This window comes from Monodon monoceros, unplaced genomic scaffold (genome assembly GCF_005190385.1).
Source record: "Monodon monoceros isolate NGI ecotype Baffin Bay Population unplaced genomic scaffold, NGI_Narwhal_1 Contig6645_ctg1, whole genome shotgun sequence".
NCBI lineage: Eukaryota > Metazoa > Chordata > Mammalia > Artiodactyla > Monodontidae > Monodon > Monodon monoceros.
Genome location: NW_021702348.1, coordinates 11,031 through 22,310, shown reverse-complemented (window position 1 = coordinate 22,310; position 11,280 = coordinate 11,031). Strand labels below are relative to the sequence as shown.

Below are 11,280 nucleotides of genomic sequence, written 5' to 3'. Positions count from 1 at the left end.
TTTTTCATGAGTTTTGTTAGGGCTGTGTGGCTTAGTGGGAGGGACAAGCACCCCATCCCAACCCTGGGTGCTGGTATCAGCATCTCCTGGGCATATATGGAGTATCCAAAACCATATTCAGTAGACCTTTTATTTTTGTAAATTACACAGCAAAGCCCCATGAAACTATAATCAGCGAGTTTACTAGACAATAATGGGAAAGCTTTATAGCAGTGGTGAGTTAGAATAACTTGGGGTCACTGTGGTGAAAAGACATGGATTTCGGTTTAGGTCTAGGATTTGCAATCCAGAATGGTTACTGAATAACCTGCAGGCAAGACCTTCGAGGGAATTGAAGCTTGGAGCGATCGTTGTAAAATAACAATAAAACTGTCCACCTAAGAGTATTGGGAGACGTCAGAAACAGGGAACTGAGGACACTCTGCTTGTGCAGCCCTCGGACCAGACTGCGGCTCCCCGACCCGGCGCACGGCCAGGTAGCCTGGCTGTGCGCGTGTGCGCGGCTCGCGGTTCGCCACCCGCCCTCGTTGACTTTTAAAGGCACAACCCGCGCCGCCCCCGCCACACTGGCTTTCGCTGGCAGGAGGGGGCCGGAGGGGCCAGCTGGGCAGAGGGACAGCCCCCTCCGCCACACGCCATGAGGTGAGGAGGAGGGTCCGGCCCTAACCCCCACCCAGCCAGGGGCTCCTGGAGACACCTGCGTCTGGGGCCTCCCACCTGGCCGGTGAGCTGCCTGCCAGACAACTGGGTGACGAGGAGACTGGGAGAAGGGACGGACTAGGTGTCCCACCTTCAGGGGGCTTTGGGGAGTGAAGCTTTGGTGGGGCCACCGAGGTAGGTGGTGAACAAACGGTTGTATGTACTTAAGGGTTTACGGAGCGCCTTTGCCTCCTGACTCATGGGATTCTGCGAGCGTGGTGTGGAGAAACCCTTGCCGAACTGCCAGAGAGATGGCATCACTCTTTACAACTCTTCTGTGTGTGTAGACTTACAGTATTTTAGGAAATCTTTTGAACTGTAAAGCAGTGATTCCAAATGGACTTTTGCACTTCAAATAATAGCAAGGGTATCTTGGTTTTTATTCTTTCTGTGGGTGATTATCTTGACATTAGAAAACATTTAAACTTTTGTACATGGTAGACTTTTTTTAATTTAAGAAATTTTTAAAGTTTAAAAATTTTTAAGAACTTAAAAATTGTTATAAAAAGCATACATTTCTCATTCTGTAGTATTTTCTATTTTTTAATAGAGAAGCTTTATCTTATGGGTCTCTTACTGTTTTGGCTTATGGGAAATGCTATTTCCATTCATTTACTTTGTGTTCATTTTAAAAACTAACTTGCTACTACTTAGGGCCATGGAAGATCTTTTTTTCCAAAATGAAAATAGCTTTAGTTCCCCAGATTATATTTATGCTTACGTAAAATTTCAGATAATACGTAAAGCTGTAAAAAGAATGAAACAGGAATTACCTGTACTTGACCTACCCAAAGATAACTTGGTAGAGCGTTGAGTACTGTGGTGCTAGGAGCTCTGCTGGGTACTGAAGGTCTTTGTGAGCAAGACAAAGAGTATCTGCCTCTGTGGACCTTACATTCTGCTGGGGAAGATGGACACACACACACACCCAAAAGTAAATTGACAAAATAGCTGTATGTTGTAATGAGTGATTTAAAGAAAATACCTACTTTAGGTGGGGTGATCAGAGGAGGTTTATCTGAGGGAATAACTTGAGATTTCACTCAAAGAAGAGAGGGAGCTAAGCCGAGGGCAAAACAGGAGAGCGAGCGTTTCAGTCAGAAATAACAGCAAGTGCAAAGGCCTGAAAAGAGCAAAGAGCTTGAATGGAAAGACCAGGGTAGCTGGACCGTAGTAGTAAGCCAGAGGAGGGAGGATCAGGTGAGGTGGAGGAAGCAAGCAGGGGTCAGATTTCACAGGGCCATGGCAGGGAGTGTGTGTTGTATTCTGGGGGCAACGAGAAGCCGCTAAGGGTTTAAGTAGAGAAGTGAAGTGATTTGGAATATGGATTGATTCATTCAATACATGAAATGTTTATTGAAACCTTACTGTGTACCAGGCACTGTTCTGGGCACTGGGGTACAGCATGGAAAAGGATAAATTCCTGTATTCATGAAGCTAATAATCTAGTGGTGGGCGCATAATCAAATAAACAAGAAAAACATCAGATAAGCATTATACAGATGATGACCATTGTTTAAATCATAGTATATGTTCTTAAGACTTTGTGTATATATATACATACTTCTCCTTTGTTATCAGCTTTTCTTTCCCCTAAACAACTTATGGTAGGATTTTTTCTGTGTTACATTAAATGAACAGCTTTCTTTCATTTGGAAGCATCAATTTGTTTTGTAGATTAAGTATGGCCAAAATAATACGACATAAATGAAAAAAATACTGTGCAGCAACAAAAACTTATCTAAGTCATCTGTTTGGAAAGAAGTATATAGTAACTTCCTTTGGACAGTCTGACATGTGGCTCTCCTACCTCATCCCATGTTCCAGCAGCCCCTCATGATAACTTTGACCTGTTAACGTGGTTAGTTAAATTTATGGATTTCCTATTTATTGAACCAATTCATACATTCCTAAAATGTACCTTAATTGACTTCTGTTATTATATTAGTGTCCTGATGGATTCCCTTTGCCAATACATATATTTTAGGATTTTAGTATCAATATTCGTGAGATCTATAGTTTCCTTTCTTAGTATTTTCTTTGTCAGATTTTGGTGTTAGCATTTGACTGCTTTATAAAAAAAATCGGGAAGCTCTTTTTCTGAGTTTTGGAACAGATTAAATTGCATAAGTATTATTCTTTCATTTAATTATCAAATACATATTTACTGAACGTTCACTGCGTGCCAGGCATCGGGCTGATGCTGGGTAATCACAAGTAGACAAAACAGACATGATTCCTGTCCTCATAAGGCTTGGTTTATTAGGTAAATAGACATTAGTGAAATAATTATGATTATGTAATTATAAACCATGATAAATACTCTGAAAGAAATCGTTGAAGATCTACTTTGACTGTTCTTTTCATGTATTTGAGTAAATGGTTATTGCGTTAATACACACTAAAAATTAATTCTTTTAAAATTAATATTTGTTGAAGATTTGATATGTAATTAGTTCTGTGATAAATACATAAGTAAATAAAATGAGGTCTTCGTAATTATAAAAGTTAAAATAAAAATAATGGTGATAGTAGCTACCATGGTAGGTGGTATATTGCACATTTTTTGATTGAAGAAATTAAGACTTACATTAAGTAGACACTTCAGTTATGTCTGTGACACCTCCAGTTGTACACTCCTCTGGAAATTCCACTAAGATTATAGTAACAGAGTAAAGATATAAATCCACAAAGATCAAGAGAGTGAGAAAGGAGAAGATAAATGAAATCAGTATTTGGGAAACTACAAAAGAAGGTGGTCAATTACTAAATGATTTAGTGGATTAGAGAATGCTGAAGGCTGAAGAGAGGTAAGCCAACAAGAGAAGCAAGCCGATTCCCTCCACAGAATCTGGAAAAGGCTCAGGATTTAGAGGTACCAAGTACTTCTCAGGGCAGGAATATGGGTGGAATAGAAATAGAAGTATCTGTAAACTGTGGTATCTTTAAAAAGAAAAGAGAAAATACAACTTACGTAAAAGAAGAGATTCTTTCTTTAAAAAAGGGAGAGAAATTATTCAGGAAGCAAGAAAGGATTAGATAATAAAGCTGAAGAACTCTCCTAAAAAATAGAATAGCCACAACAATTAGACAAAAAGAGTGAGAAAGTATTTAGAAAATAAAGGTCCAGTCAAGAAAGTTTTTCATCTAATCCAGTGGCAGGAAGAAAAATCTATAACGAAATCAGTACTATAGATATGTGGGAGAATCTGGAACATGATACAGTGGGTACCCAGTGATACCAACAGCCAGTGTCATTGAGATGGGATATGTCATGAAAGGTTTCAGAGAGGTACTGATACCTGAAATCTAAGTAAGTATTCAAATGATAAGCCAAAAAAGGGCACTAGTGTATACATTTTCAGGGCAATAGAAATAGCAAATGCAGAGGTGGAAACACGATACACATGAGGAACTGCAAGCAGTTCATTATTTGAGAAATTCAGTATACTTTACAAAAAATAGCATGTATAGTTTTATAATAGTACACCTTTTTTCAAAAAGGATTTGAGGTAGAACTGTGTGAATATATTTAAGATTCTTTAGAAAAAGTAGCAATATTGATTATATCGTTCATTATGTCAAGAGGGGAGAATTAAATTGGGATTCAGGAGACCAGGATTCTAGTGCAGACCTACCACTAACTTGTTGAGACCTTAGTGTGATAATGTTGTTGACTGCCTTCCCAGTAATCACCTCCCTTTTTCTTCCCTTCCCCCAAACCACAATTTTGTCTAGCTTTTGGGGTGATCCCATGCTTCAGGAGCAGCTTGGGCGGGTGAGAGTGGGGGGCTGTGTGACTATTAGTTACTCTAAGCTCATTATGGTAATTCCACTCTCTTTGGTTAGTGATTGTTTTAGGAATAAACGTGTGACTCAGTTCTGGCCAATGAGTTGAGAATGGGGTGCCTGCAGAGAGAATTCTGGGAAAGCTTTCTCACCGAGGACAAAGGAAAAGATGCCCTCTCCCTGCCTTCATCTTATTCTAGCTCTGAAGATGTGTTTGAGCCCAGTGTACGGATGCAACAGAGCAGTTTTCAGGCTTAAGGGTTCCCTCCTCTGCTCCTGAAGCTGAGGATTGTTTTTAAAACTATGGTGCCTTTGTTGCTACTCCTTTTCTAAGTTGCAAGTGTAATCTGGTTTGGGAGGGTCTTTACTTCCAGCTCTGCTTTCCTCTTTGAGACCACTGTCACCAGGAGATACAGCCCTTGCTTTCCAAAGGTCACACACTCACTCTAGGAGTATTTTGTGAGCGCATTCTAAGATCTCCAGGCCACCGGGACACTTTCATCATAGAGACTTTTTCTCGTTTGTCTTGATAAAATGCAGGGTGTAGCATAGTACTAGGCACATAATAGTCATCACTAATAGTTTTGTTTAATGAAGGGTGAATCAAATATTACTTATTTAGGGGTGGGGAGAGGTTTTATTTGTGTTCTATTTGATTTTATTATTTCCAGCCAGTAGAACATGGGTGTGGTTCTATAATCTGTGCATTTTGAAAGGTTTTTTTCAATGAGGCAAAATTGATTCCTGTTTATCTCTGCGAAGAAAATTTTCTTTAGAAATTAAAGAATTGGGGGAAAACCACTTCAATTTATGTGTGTTACTACTTCTTATACAGCAAATTTAGCCTTTAGCTCTGGAGACTTGACAAAGAAGGGAAACATTACAAAATTGTACCTAATGCAAACTAGATGCTCAGTAAACATTTATTTATATAGTAGATATGCCTGAAATAGAACTATTCACTTTATGATTTAATTTTTTCTTTTTTCATTTTAGCATTTATGACATTAGCAGAGAACAGGACTACGTCAAGAAGTCCGGGGGTATACTTGGTGCAAATGAATAAAGACCACCCTCCCAGCTCCATTCCCTGTGAGAGAAGACCGAGACAAGGTTCATATCAGAGAAGAGTGGGTATTAAACTAAATGCTATAAGCTATTACTAATGAATCCAAAGCTGCACAGTACAGTTTTTTAGATTTTAATTTAGATCATGTAAAATGAAAGGACTTTTTTAAAAATTCTAACTTCCAGTAGCTACAGATTTCTTATAATTATTAGTCCAAAATTGATAGGTGATTAAGTTTGCAAATTGCATCAGAAAAGGTGTGTGTGTTCAAGAGAAATTGTCACACTCCTCTATTTGTATTTCTTTGAAATTATGATTTATTTTACTTGATTTTAAATTGAGATATTTTAAATAGTAGAAGTAATACATGCTTATGTAAGAAAAATCTAAATTGTAGTGATATATATAAGGCAAAAGTATAAGTTCTCCTTTTTGTCCACTCCCCAATCACCATTGGTGTATATACTGTTCACGGTTGGATTTCCCATCTTTTCTACATCTTTTTCTGTATACTTCCAAATACATAATTTTTTATGGTTTTTTTTTTACCAAAATGACAGATAATACATATTATTCACTCAGTAGTATACAATAGATATCTTTGTACGTCAGTATATACAGATTTACTTTGTTTTTATTTAGTAATTGCAAGGTGTTTCCCTATTGATGGCAATTTAGGTTGTCTCCAGTGTTTTTGCTGTTATAGGTGTTGGTGCATGGAACACCCTTGGACATATAACCCCTGCACTTATGCTAATATTTCTGAGGAATAGATTCCCAGAAATGGAATGGTTATTTGGTATGCCCATTCAAGTTTTTGTTACTTTCTGCCAAATTGTGTTCTAAAAAAGCTGTATATATCTTAAACTGGCAGTCCTTTGATATCTTAAAGGTAAGGGTAGTACATTTTAGGATTAGGTGATTAAAGAATGGGCTGTTCCTTCAACAACTGTCAAATGACCTACTTAGAGGAGATACAGTATATAGGCATGGAGAGTATTAAAAGGTGTAGGTTGCCTTCTACTAATAAGGGCCTTTAATGGCACATATTGTTGGGTTCTTAGTGTTTCTGTCTTTGATAAGTGCTATTGCTTAATTCACAAACAGGAGTTGTGGTCATGTAAGTCTGGGGGAGATGTAGAAGGGGCTAGATTCTGTTAGATTACTGTGACACCTAAGTTGTTGACGTTTGTTCATCTCATTATTTGCTTTCAGACCAGATGCTTATAGAATGGAAAATAGATACCTGTGGTATAGCATCAGAAGCTGGTTTATAATTTTTTTATCTCTCTTATTAGAAGTTATAAAGAGAGAAAAAAGTGTCCCGAAATCAGACACTCAGTATCCCTGTCATGGATTTTGAGATGGGGGAGATTGATGCAGGGCGCTTTGAGCAGAATCCAACTTGTTGTGTCAAGCTTGACCTAACTTTTTTTTTTTTTTTTTTTTTTTTGCAGTACGCAGGCCTCTCGCTGTTGTGGCCTCTCCCATTGCGGAGCACAGGCTCCGGACGCACAGGCTCAGCGGCCATGGCTCACGGGCCCAGCCGCTCCGCGGCATGTGGGATCTTCCCGGACCGGGACACGAACCCGTGTCCCCTGCATCGGCAGGCGGACTCTCAACCACTGTGCCACCAGGGAAACCCAAGCTTGACCTAACTTTTAAGATCCAATCCACAAATGGCAGAGAAACGTGCCCGAAGCCAGGTGCTACAGGAAAGAATATTAACTCAGTTTTCAGAGCCATTTTGATTCAACTTCAGTTTTTTCCATGTGCTCTTTGTTGATCACTTAAACCGTAAGGGACACTCTTTATGCTTTACAGACAGGTACTTTTCAAGTTACCTTCTTAGATGTTGCTTTAGATTTCTTTGTGGAATAGCCCCCTCTTCTTTCTCTTAATATTCTGATCATCTTGAATGTTAAACTAGAGCATGTGCATTGCTCAGCAAAAAATGAAACTATCCATTTATTTAATGCTCCTCGTTTTGTACGCTTGTTTTAGGCGGTTAAATGAAAGCGCATTGTGTGGGAAGAGACAACGTCAAATGATTTATCAGTAAAATTCTCATTATGTCCTTAATTATAGAGCAGGAAACTTGTGCTTTCTTGAGAGTATAATTGAGGTCATTTATTATGAAGTCATGAAAGATTCAGGGTTTACTGTGGTTTTCCATTAACTTCTCTTTTGATATGCTTTTCCTTCTGCCAACTGTAAAATTATTACTTTTCTAACATATGGCTATTTGGAGAGTGCTGACATAAAAAGGAAGCATTTTTAACCATAAATAAATGGTTTTAGAAGTTACAGTATAAAAGTACAAAATAAGTCATTTCTTACTTGTTCCTCCTTGTTTATTTTAAATCATTACCATTAGTCCTAGCTTTATTGGGAGCAGTACTCCCCACATTGTATTAGATGGGGTCTTTTAAATTGCATTATTTCTCACAGTTTTCAGTTTATTATTGTGCGTTGACGCTCAAAATTGGGGATATATGTAGTATTCAGTACTTGTGAAACTTATAATCTATTAACATCTTGCAGAATTTAGGGAAGTTGATAATCATAGATTGGTCATTTCCAAAGCTATGACAACTTTTATTTCTTTCACTTGTAAGCAACATCTTTCACAAATATTGAGCCTCATAGTATAATTAGATTCTTTAAATATTATATTGCCTTTTAAAAAATTTAAATACTAGGTTTCCAAAATTATAATTTTTAAAGGAATCCTGATTTGCATTTGAGCTAGCTGTACAGATTATTTGTAAAAGGAGTTTGCAAGTGCATAGGCTTCCCAGTTTGTTTTGAGGAAGTAGCTAAAGAAAGCCATAATTTTTAAATTGTTATCACTGGTGTTTTGCTGTTTGAATCTCTTTAGAATATCCATATTTTTCACAGCACTGGTATGCCGATATTGAAAGAGAGAAGGTGAAACTGAGGAAAAATAAAAGTCAGATACAATCGATATAGATCAGATGTGCCAACTTCAGAATATTCTTAAGTGTTTCATCCTCTTTTCTTTCTTTCCTTGCTATTTATAATCTTTTATTTTTGATACTATGAAGTATTATTATCAAAATCATTTTTAAATTACCTTGGGAATTGAAGCATTAGGACAGTTTAGTCCAAATGAATTTTACTGAAATGTTTGTTTTGATTTCTGTAATAGTCTAGGGTTTTTTAATCTGTCGTTCATAAATTAATTTTAATTAAAAAGCTTATGTTTTCTTTAACTTTTGAACTTTAGTGTAATTGGCAGAGTCCTGGTATAAGTAGGAAGCCAGATTAATGTACTTATTTATACTGTAAGGCCCAAACTTCCAGTCTTACATAAATTATTCTCTCTATTATTTACAAATAATCAGTGTGTATCCGCCCCCCCAACCTTGTTAAAGAGAATAGAGAGGATGTAAATAGAAAGGAGTAAACAAATCAAATAGTTAAATGTTATGAGAACTCATTAGGCTCAGTTCTTGCTAAGTGAGGACTGGTAAAATCAAAAGACACAAGGGCTCAATCAAGAGAATTACTGGATTGAGCCAGTAGTTCTCAATTAGGAAGCATGCCTCTCATGGGAGGGGTATACCAGCATCTTTGGGATAACACATGGGTATGGTTTGAAGAAAGCACTTTCAAGAAAAGTAATAAAGTTTTATTTTTGTAAAATGATGATTTTATAATACAGCCCGTCAGAAGTAAATTTTAATAGACATGTACAGGCTGGTGAGGAAGCCCCAAAGAAACATGATTTCTAATGTGTTTGCTGAGTGTGCAGTAGTAGGCTCCTTCCAAGGAACCTAACAGACTTCCTTGGGGATTTGGTGAGAAGACAGGAAGGGTGAGTTTATCAAAATGTGGCTTAGGTTTAAAAAAATTTAAGAATGAGAAGCATTGGTCTAAGCAGTCGCTGACCACCAACTTGACACTACAGTTGCATCTGCTTTTACCCAGTGTGGCTACAGCGCCCAGCTTGAAAGCAAAAGGGATTTATTCTTGCATTAAAAGTCATTCACCCTCAGTTATAATCCATTTAGGTTATTTTCACATGTGAGATCTTTTAAGATAGTCCAGATATGGTAGCCAAAACACATTGTAAATGTCTTAATTATACAGGAAGGAAATAGATGATTATTTCCTATTATCATAGATGATATATTTCCTGTATCAGTATTCAGTGATATTTAGTGTGCCACTTTTCCCCATCCTTTGGTTATCTTAAACAGTTGCATTATTTTTGTTTGTGTTTTGCAGTTTTTGAGACAGTGTCCTTGAGTTCAGACTCTCTCTTCCAGAGGGCAGTTTCAATTCCCCATACTTCTTACTTGGACTCTGCATCTGAGCATGGTTTTCAGTACAGTCAAGTGACTGGTGAAAAATGACATTTTCTTAAATGAGGTGAGGTGCTTGGTACACACTGTGTCTGTTTTATTTTAGTTTTAAAGAAAGAGACCCATTATTTTTGATATATAAGCCTAGTTCTTTTTAGCTATCCCATTTCAGCTGAAATAAAAGATCCTTGGAAATAGTCACTTGAAAGGTAATTATAATATATTCTAGGGAATAGAAAAATAATAAATTTCATTAGTCTTTTAGCAGGAGGAATTCAGATGATGCATTTTTAAAAGTTAATTTTCAAGGCAAAATAACATGTTTATAACATTTGATTATTCTCTCCTTATACGGTACAAAACTCTTTACCAAGAAAAAAAAGCAAGTAACTGTACTCACGAAGAACTTCAAGAAACTTACGGGTTTCTTCTGTTTGAACCTGAAAATCAGGTAAGGGAATTCGATCGTAGAAAAGTAATTTTGTGATGTTAATGTACAAAATTAATTATATCATTAAAGTTAAATATTGGTATTTTAGGTCTATAAAGTTTGTAAGATTACCAGTTCATCAGTCTTTTTTGTTAGTTTGGTGGCAATGTAAATGACAGTGAAAGCTTGTCACGAAAGAGATTGGATTTCTACAACTTTCCATAGGTTTTCTTTAGTTTTATCTTGAATACATTTGTAAGCTCGTGGTGAGATTTTGATTAATACAGATTCCTTAAGTATTAATAATGACTTTTAATGGAGTGAATGGATATTTTCTATTCTCGATCATTGTTTAGATAGATATTTTCTATTTCTTGTGGAGGTTTTTCAAGTTTAAATTACATGATTTTGGGGACAAGATGAACACGTTCAGCATTCTAGTTACTTGGAATTGTTTCATGCCTTATTTTGAAAATTGAACATCCATATTGTTGGTTGTACCTAAATTGTGGAGAAGGAAACTACTGTGTGCAGGTATGTCTCCAGAGATGTGTGTGGCTTCTAGATACAGTTCAGCAATGCTAGAGATCTATAATCCAACTTAAAGTAATTCAAAGGTAGTATTTCGGTTGAGGTCATGATTTTTAAAGAACAGGGATAGATTTGCTAAAGAATAATTAACATTACCGTATAACTTATGGATTATATAGTAATACTAGAGAGTTTGTTTAACTTCCAAATAAGATATGTTATGGATTCATACTAAAAAAAAAAAAAAAAAGCATTTGCGGAGAAGACATTTTCAAATTTAGTGATTCCCAAGCTGTAATTGAAAAAGAAATCTTCAAGAGAGGACTTATCTGTGAGCTTGTTTAATTTGGTTTTGGCTGGTGACATTTTTGTTAACAGAAATAATAAAATTTCACGAAAAAGTTTGAACTGTTAATATTAACTAAAACACA

General features: G+C 36.7%; 1 long non-coding RNA gene across 3 annotated transcripts in view; it reads left to right on the top strand.

The window, feature by feature from the left end:
* Positions 1–11,126, top strand: part of LOC114890902 — a 14,518-nt gene extending 3,392 nt beyond the window's left edge. The window contains exons 2-5 of one of the 3 annotated variants that reach the window (XR_003792386.1): positions 5,485–5,618; positions 7,015–7,385; positions 9,812–9,955; positions 10,263–11,126. This is a non-coding gene — a long non-coding RNA (uncharacterized LOC114890902). Of the gene's footprint in view, positions 1–5,484; positions 5,619–7,014; positions 7,386–9,811 lie in introns of all 3 variants that reach the window. The other 2 variants (XR_003792384.1, XR_003792383.1) reach the window with 2 other exon arrangements.
* The last annotated feature ends 154 nt before the right edge of the window (positions 11,127–11,280 follow it).